Consider the following 6,001-nt stretch of genomic DNA (forward strand, 5'->3'; position numbering starts at 1 on the left):
TCAGTTCCCTTCCTGTCTAGGACACTGCGTTGCCACATGACCTTTGCCAAGTCACTTCTTTCTGCTCTCCCGTAACATAAGGTTGTAATTATGATGATCTCCCTCATAGAAATGTGATGAGAAGCTATTCATAACAAAGACTGTAAAAATTGCAAACATGATGAGAGAGGCAGATATTAAACGTATGAAAAAGTTCTAAATTGAATACCAATTTCCTCCCTGGCTCAATGTGTTCTTAAAATTTATTTGTAAGGACAACAGTAGCAAGAGTGCCTCATTAGGCCCTTGTATTAATGTTATCCACTAAGTCTATTTTTTTCTGATCCCAAATATGGCCTTGATTTTTAGATAAATGATCTTTGTGTGTGTGAGGTATCTTTTCATTGTTCTCTCATCAGCCACATGGACTTTCTTTTTTCTTTCCCCTCAAAACTGAGATCATTTCTCTAGTTTTAAATTGGCAATGTGATCTTTTTCAGTGCCAGACACATGACGTGTTCTAGTAGCCGTCTGGACTTGGGGCTGGGATCATATTCCTTTCCATCCCCAATATATGTTCCAAACACTTGTGAGTGTGCTGAAGGGCAGAGGCTTAAAGAGGTGAGATGAGGCCAGGCTGGCATCTACTCTGTAGGATTCAGGGACAGAGTCATACTTCAAAGTGGTGTGAGGGAGTGATTGACAATGTACCAGGGCTGCTCATGGTAGGTGGAAGGACAACGGGAAAAAAAATAAGCTGCCTTAGTACATTTTTTCAAGTTTCTGTTAATCTTCCATCTGTAGACTCTTTAAGCTGCCTTCATATTTGGATGTGGACATTGAAGTATTGCTGACCAATGCCAGAGTCACAGGAATATCCTGCTGTGCTTTTGATCTTCCCATATGACTAGATTTCCTGAATCATCATGTTACTGCATGTGTGCACATATGTGCACACGTGAATCTTCTGGCACATCTCCCGGAAGAGTTAGTCCTGGGACAAAGGGTCCATTGGTGCTTTCAGAATGTAATATTGATCACTTTGGCTTTCCTTGGCTCAGAGCCAGATACTTTGTCTTTCACTGCACAAGATGGCTGCCAACTCCACAGGCTTGTCTCAATGTGACAGGGCTAGGCAGTGTTTTCTGAAGAGCAGAATAATTTTTTAGAAGCTTTGAAAAAAGTTGTTTAAAAACGGAACTTTGTGTGTTGCCAACTATAGGCGGTGCTTGGAGTTTGGCTCTTGTCTTTCAACCCTTATGTTCTGAGGTACATTCTATATTTAGTTGCATTATACTTTCTAATATTCAGTCAAGCAGGAAAGTCAATGAGACAGAATAAATCACTAAGTTTTTTTTTTTTCTCTATGGTTTTGCACAATTTGCTAACTAGGACTGGTCTTAGTCAAATCCATAATTTGTGGTTCAAACTTAATGATAATCAAAGGTCAAATTCACAAAGATAAGGTAAAGAAATCTCTTCCTAACTTTTTCAAAGTGTACCTTTCATGTATAGGATTATGAAAATTATAAAAGCAAATAGTTCAGAAAAGACCTTGATGCCAGTTCTTGACCTGTAAAATGATACACATAATCAGGGGTCACTAAAATAGAATAAAAAGTTATGAATATCTTCAGGCAGACTTCCTTCACTTTAAGAACATGGCTACAAATTTCAGGCCCATTGCAAGCTTCTAGATTATGCAAGAAAGATACACCAGAATCTTATTTTCTCCTTTTTTCCCAAGTACTATGTCTAGCATTTGACCTAAGCAGGAGACAAAATAGGGAGCATTCTCTCATTTCCAGATTTCCATTCTTTTTTTCAGCCCTGCTGCCTTCCACACACCAAAAATGTGTTGACTGCCTTTTCTCTCCTCTCATAAGAAGGCATATCCGATTAGTCACAAAATACCTGGATATGAATTTATTTCATGTATAAACCTTTCCTGTATTCCAGAGAAATAGTTTCTTTTAAAAAAAAAAAAAGGGCATAAGGAAGAAACACTCATAGTAGACTTTTAGCTATCGTGGCTTCTCTGAGAGGGAATGGCTGAGAAGGCTTTCAGTCTTGCCATGATTTTGTTCCAAGAGTAAGACCCTGTCCCTTGCTTCTGTGGTGTGTTATGCTTTGTTAGGTGAATCAGCTGTTTTCATTAGCCTCTATTATATTTGACTCCTGAGAGATGCCACAGAGCAGATCTTTAATCCAGGCCAAAAATGGAATTTAATCTGAATTCCAAACATTCCAGTTGTAATGGAAAGAGCACATGAAGCGTTGGAATCAGGTAGACATGAGTAAGCTTCCTCATTCTGTCACTTACCAGCTGTTGGGGAAGGTATTTAACCTCTTTGAAATTTGTTGCTGATATACCGAATAAGAAAAATAATAATACTTAGTTGATTGGGGTTATTTTGAAGTTAAATGAGATAATGGATGTGGAAGGCCTAGCACAGCATTTTACACAGCTGATTCTTTAATAAATTTCCTTCACTGAAAACCTTTTTTTTTTTTTTTTTTTTGCGTTACGCGGGCCTCTCACTGTTGTGGCCTCTCCCGTTGCGGAGCACAGGCTCCAGACGCGCAGGCTCAGCGGCCATGGCTCACGGGCGCAGTTGCTTCGCGGTATGTGGGATCTTCCCGGACCGGGGCACGAACCCGTGTCCCCTGCATCAGCAGGTGGACTCTCAACCACTGCACCACCAGGGAAGCCCTGAGCATCCTTTAATGTCAGTAGTCTCTATCAAACTCCGTGGAGCTTATTTCTTAATGACAACTTAAGTAATCCATAAACTCAGCTGTGATATTTTTTAAAAATTATTTTCCATGGTTTTGATATCACCAGTGTCAAATTTAAACTTGTGGTGACAGCGCAGCTGTGAACTCTTTGGGTGTCATATCTTTGGAAGTAGGGCAATGTGACAGTCCTGGAGAAAATTGCCATATTTGGCATTTTGGGGGTACACTTAGATTCTCAAATTCCCAGACAGAAAGGGCTGATTGAATCTCTTTCATTTACTCTGAATAGCCCACCTCAAATCCTTTCTTTGAAAGTAGACAGATTATAAATAAATGTGTAATATTATTATACACAGTATATTTCTATCATGTATAAGTGGACCCAATACTCTTTGAGGTTAATAGTATGTTTTCAAACTGTCAGAGAGAAACAAAGAAATTTTAAATTAGAGAGTAAAATGAGATGAGTTCAATGATAAATCCAGGATGGTCTGTTGACTCAGTAGAATGATGCTTTTTATTTTTTTTCCAGAATAATAATAACAGCCTTGGAAGTCTAGACATTAATATTTTGACCCAGGAAATCACCCTCCATGCTCTTGAGGGAATGTGGTGTTTTGCTACAATTGTTCCGCAGTGTGCCTGTTACTGTCTATTAATCCCACACATCTTGATGTCATCCAGGAACACCAAAAGCAGGTTGTAATTGGGAATAGGTCTCAGGTTAATAGAAGAAGCACTATTGTGAGTGGACCATCAGAGCCCAATCAAAGATTAAGTAGATTTGCAATTCAAAACTTGGATTTTGGGTCTTTCTCCCTCCAAGTTTAAAATCATGTTTGAGTTCTCATCTCAGACAACCATTGCTTCAGCATTATATAATTCAGCATTATATAATATATATATTCAGACTCCATGCTTGTATAATATAGAACAATGATTTTCTTGTTTTCCTTTCCTTACAAAGGTCTCATAGAGAAGCATGGCAAATAGAAAAATAATGAAAATCCGTGTTCCGAATTCATCCTCAGACTGCCTTACTAGACAAAGCTTTGCATTAAGGTGATTGTATGAAATCTTCACATCCACATGGTTGGGACAAAACTTTCTGTCTTCCTCATTCATTAAGCATTGCCCAGCTAACTCTTTGACATGGAAAAGTTGGACAGTTGAAAATATTCTGGTCTTGTATAAAACTTGTCATTGTACATCCAACTTACCTGAAAAGGAATTTCAGGGAATTTGTTTTTCATGACCCCATGCCTCATCCCTTTTACGTTTTCAGTTGTCACATTAGCAGCTTCCGTAACTGCAGTACTGTTTATTTTTACAAAAGCCAGAGCAATGATCCATTAGTCTCTGACGATGGCATCGAGAGTTGTCTTTCTTCATTCCATAAACATGTATGAAATGTCCTGTGCATACCTTATGCTGTACTTGGAACCTTGGGGGATGCAAAACTAAGTAGAGAATGTGGATCTGCCTCAAGGAGCTTGCCTCAAGAGAAGGCATGACAGTTTCCCTCCATGATGCAGAACTTCAAAGTCAGAGATACCCATCTGTTGTCCAGAGTACCATCTACTCCAGAGATCCTAACCTCAGAGCCTATAGGCTAAATTCAACTTACAGACATACTTGTTTTGGCTCACAAAGTATTTACAAAATAAATTTTAACAAGTCATTGATATTTTGAAATGGGAAGATATTACATAAAATTCTGGATTTATGACTGCTTTTGAAAAAAAATGGGGAGATTTGGCAACACAGGGTTTTCTTTCCTAGTTGGCAATAATTGAGTGGAGTGCCCAGTTTTTCACAGTCCTCATCACTCTGTCACTGTGTTCTCTCAATTTCCATAATTTCTATAGAAAATAGTGGGAAGTTTCTAGGAAGGTGGTAACCTGAATGTATCTTTTTTTTTTTTTTTTTTTTCTGGCCATGCCATGCAGCATGAGGGATCTTGTGGCATGCAGGATCTTAGTTCCCAGACCAGAGATTGAACCCGTGTCCCCCTGCAGTGGAAGCATGGAGTCTTTTTATTTATTTATTTATTTATTTATGGCTGTGTTGGATCTTCGCTTCTGTGTGAGGGCTTTCTCTAGTTGTGGCAAGCGGGGGCCACTCTTCATCGCGGTGCGTGGGCCTCTCATTATCGCGGCCTCTCTTGTTGCGGAGCTCAGTAGTTGTGGCTCGCGGGCCCAGTTGCTCCGTGGCATGTGGGATCCTCCCAGACCAGGGCTCGAACCCGTGTCCCCTGCATTGGCAGGCAGATTCTCAACCACTGCGCCACCAGGGAAGCCCAGAAGCATGGAGTCTTAACCACTGGACCACCAGGGAAGTCCCCCTGAACGTATCTTTTTTCCCTGTTATTTCAACTTTGTCTGGTCTGCTTTCTGAGCCTCCAGACCACTGAAGCTGATTAGTATATACTCATGTTCCAGTGAAACTCAAACTCTATGGGACACCCAGAGGAGAAATGTTGTATAGGGCTTTTTCTATATGGTCTTGGAAAGCCTGGAGATCTCCAGGATGAAGACTGAGAAACCTGGAAAGCACCTGTTTCTAAAACAGTATGGATCCTTGGAAGAAGTTTGGCATTAGTATCAGTGAATGTGCCTGGTCTTCTGGCCTTGAAGAGCTAAGGAGAAGCAAAGAAAAGGTTGAAATCTCTTTATACCTGGGATTAGAAGAGAGAGAGGATAGCTGGAAGCAGGAAGATTTTTATACAGTCCTTCAATAAGAGTCAGCCTCTTGTTTGTAAAGTCTGCTTCACCTTCCACAATGCAAGAACCTATAGACAACTTGAGATAATCCAATAACTAGACAATGAGCTCATATGAGCTCATAATGAAAAGTGATCAGTTGAGGACAGCCCAACAATCTACAAAAAGAAGATAGATCATAATGCACAAAACACTCACACAGCTGCTGAAGGAGACAGATGACAATTCATAAAGATTCAAATGCAGTTCCGAAATACTTCCTGTATGTGAAATCATAATTTCTGAGCTAATCAATTCAGTAAATGAGTTGATGGAATTGTTGGCTACCACCTAGACTCAAATTAGTGGCCTGAGATGTCAAATAAAAGTAATATCTTAAAGCACAACATAATATTTCATAAATATGGAAAACACACACACAGAAACTTGGAGGATAGAGCAGGAACCCCATATATGAAAGAAGTTCTAGAAGAAGAAATCGCAAAAGGAGGTGAAGCAATGAAACAAATATTAGATTTCCCTCAAGTTCAAATAAAGGTCTAATCTTCAATTAAAAGGAC

This window comes from Lagenorhynchus albirostris, chromosome 2, assembly GCF_949774975.1.
Source record: "Lagenorhynchus albirostris chromosome 2, mLagAlb1.1, whole genome shotgun sequence".
Classification (NCBI taxonomy): domain Eukaryota; kingdom Metazoa; phylum Chordata; class Mammalia; order Artiodactyla; family Delphinidae; genus Lagenorhynchus; species Lagenorhynchus albirostris.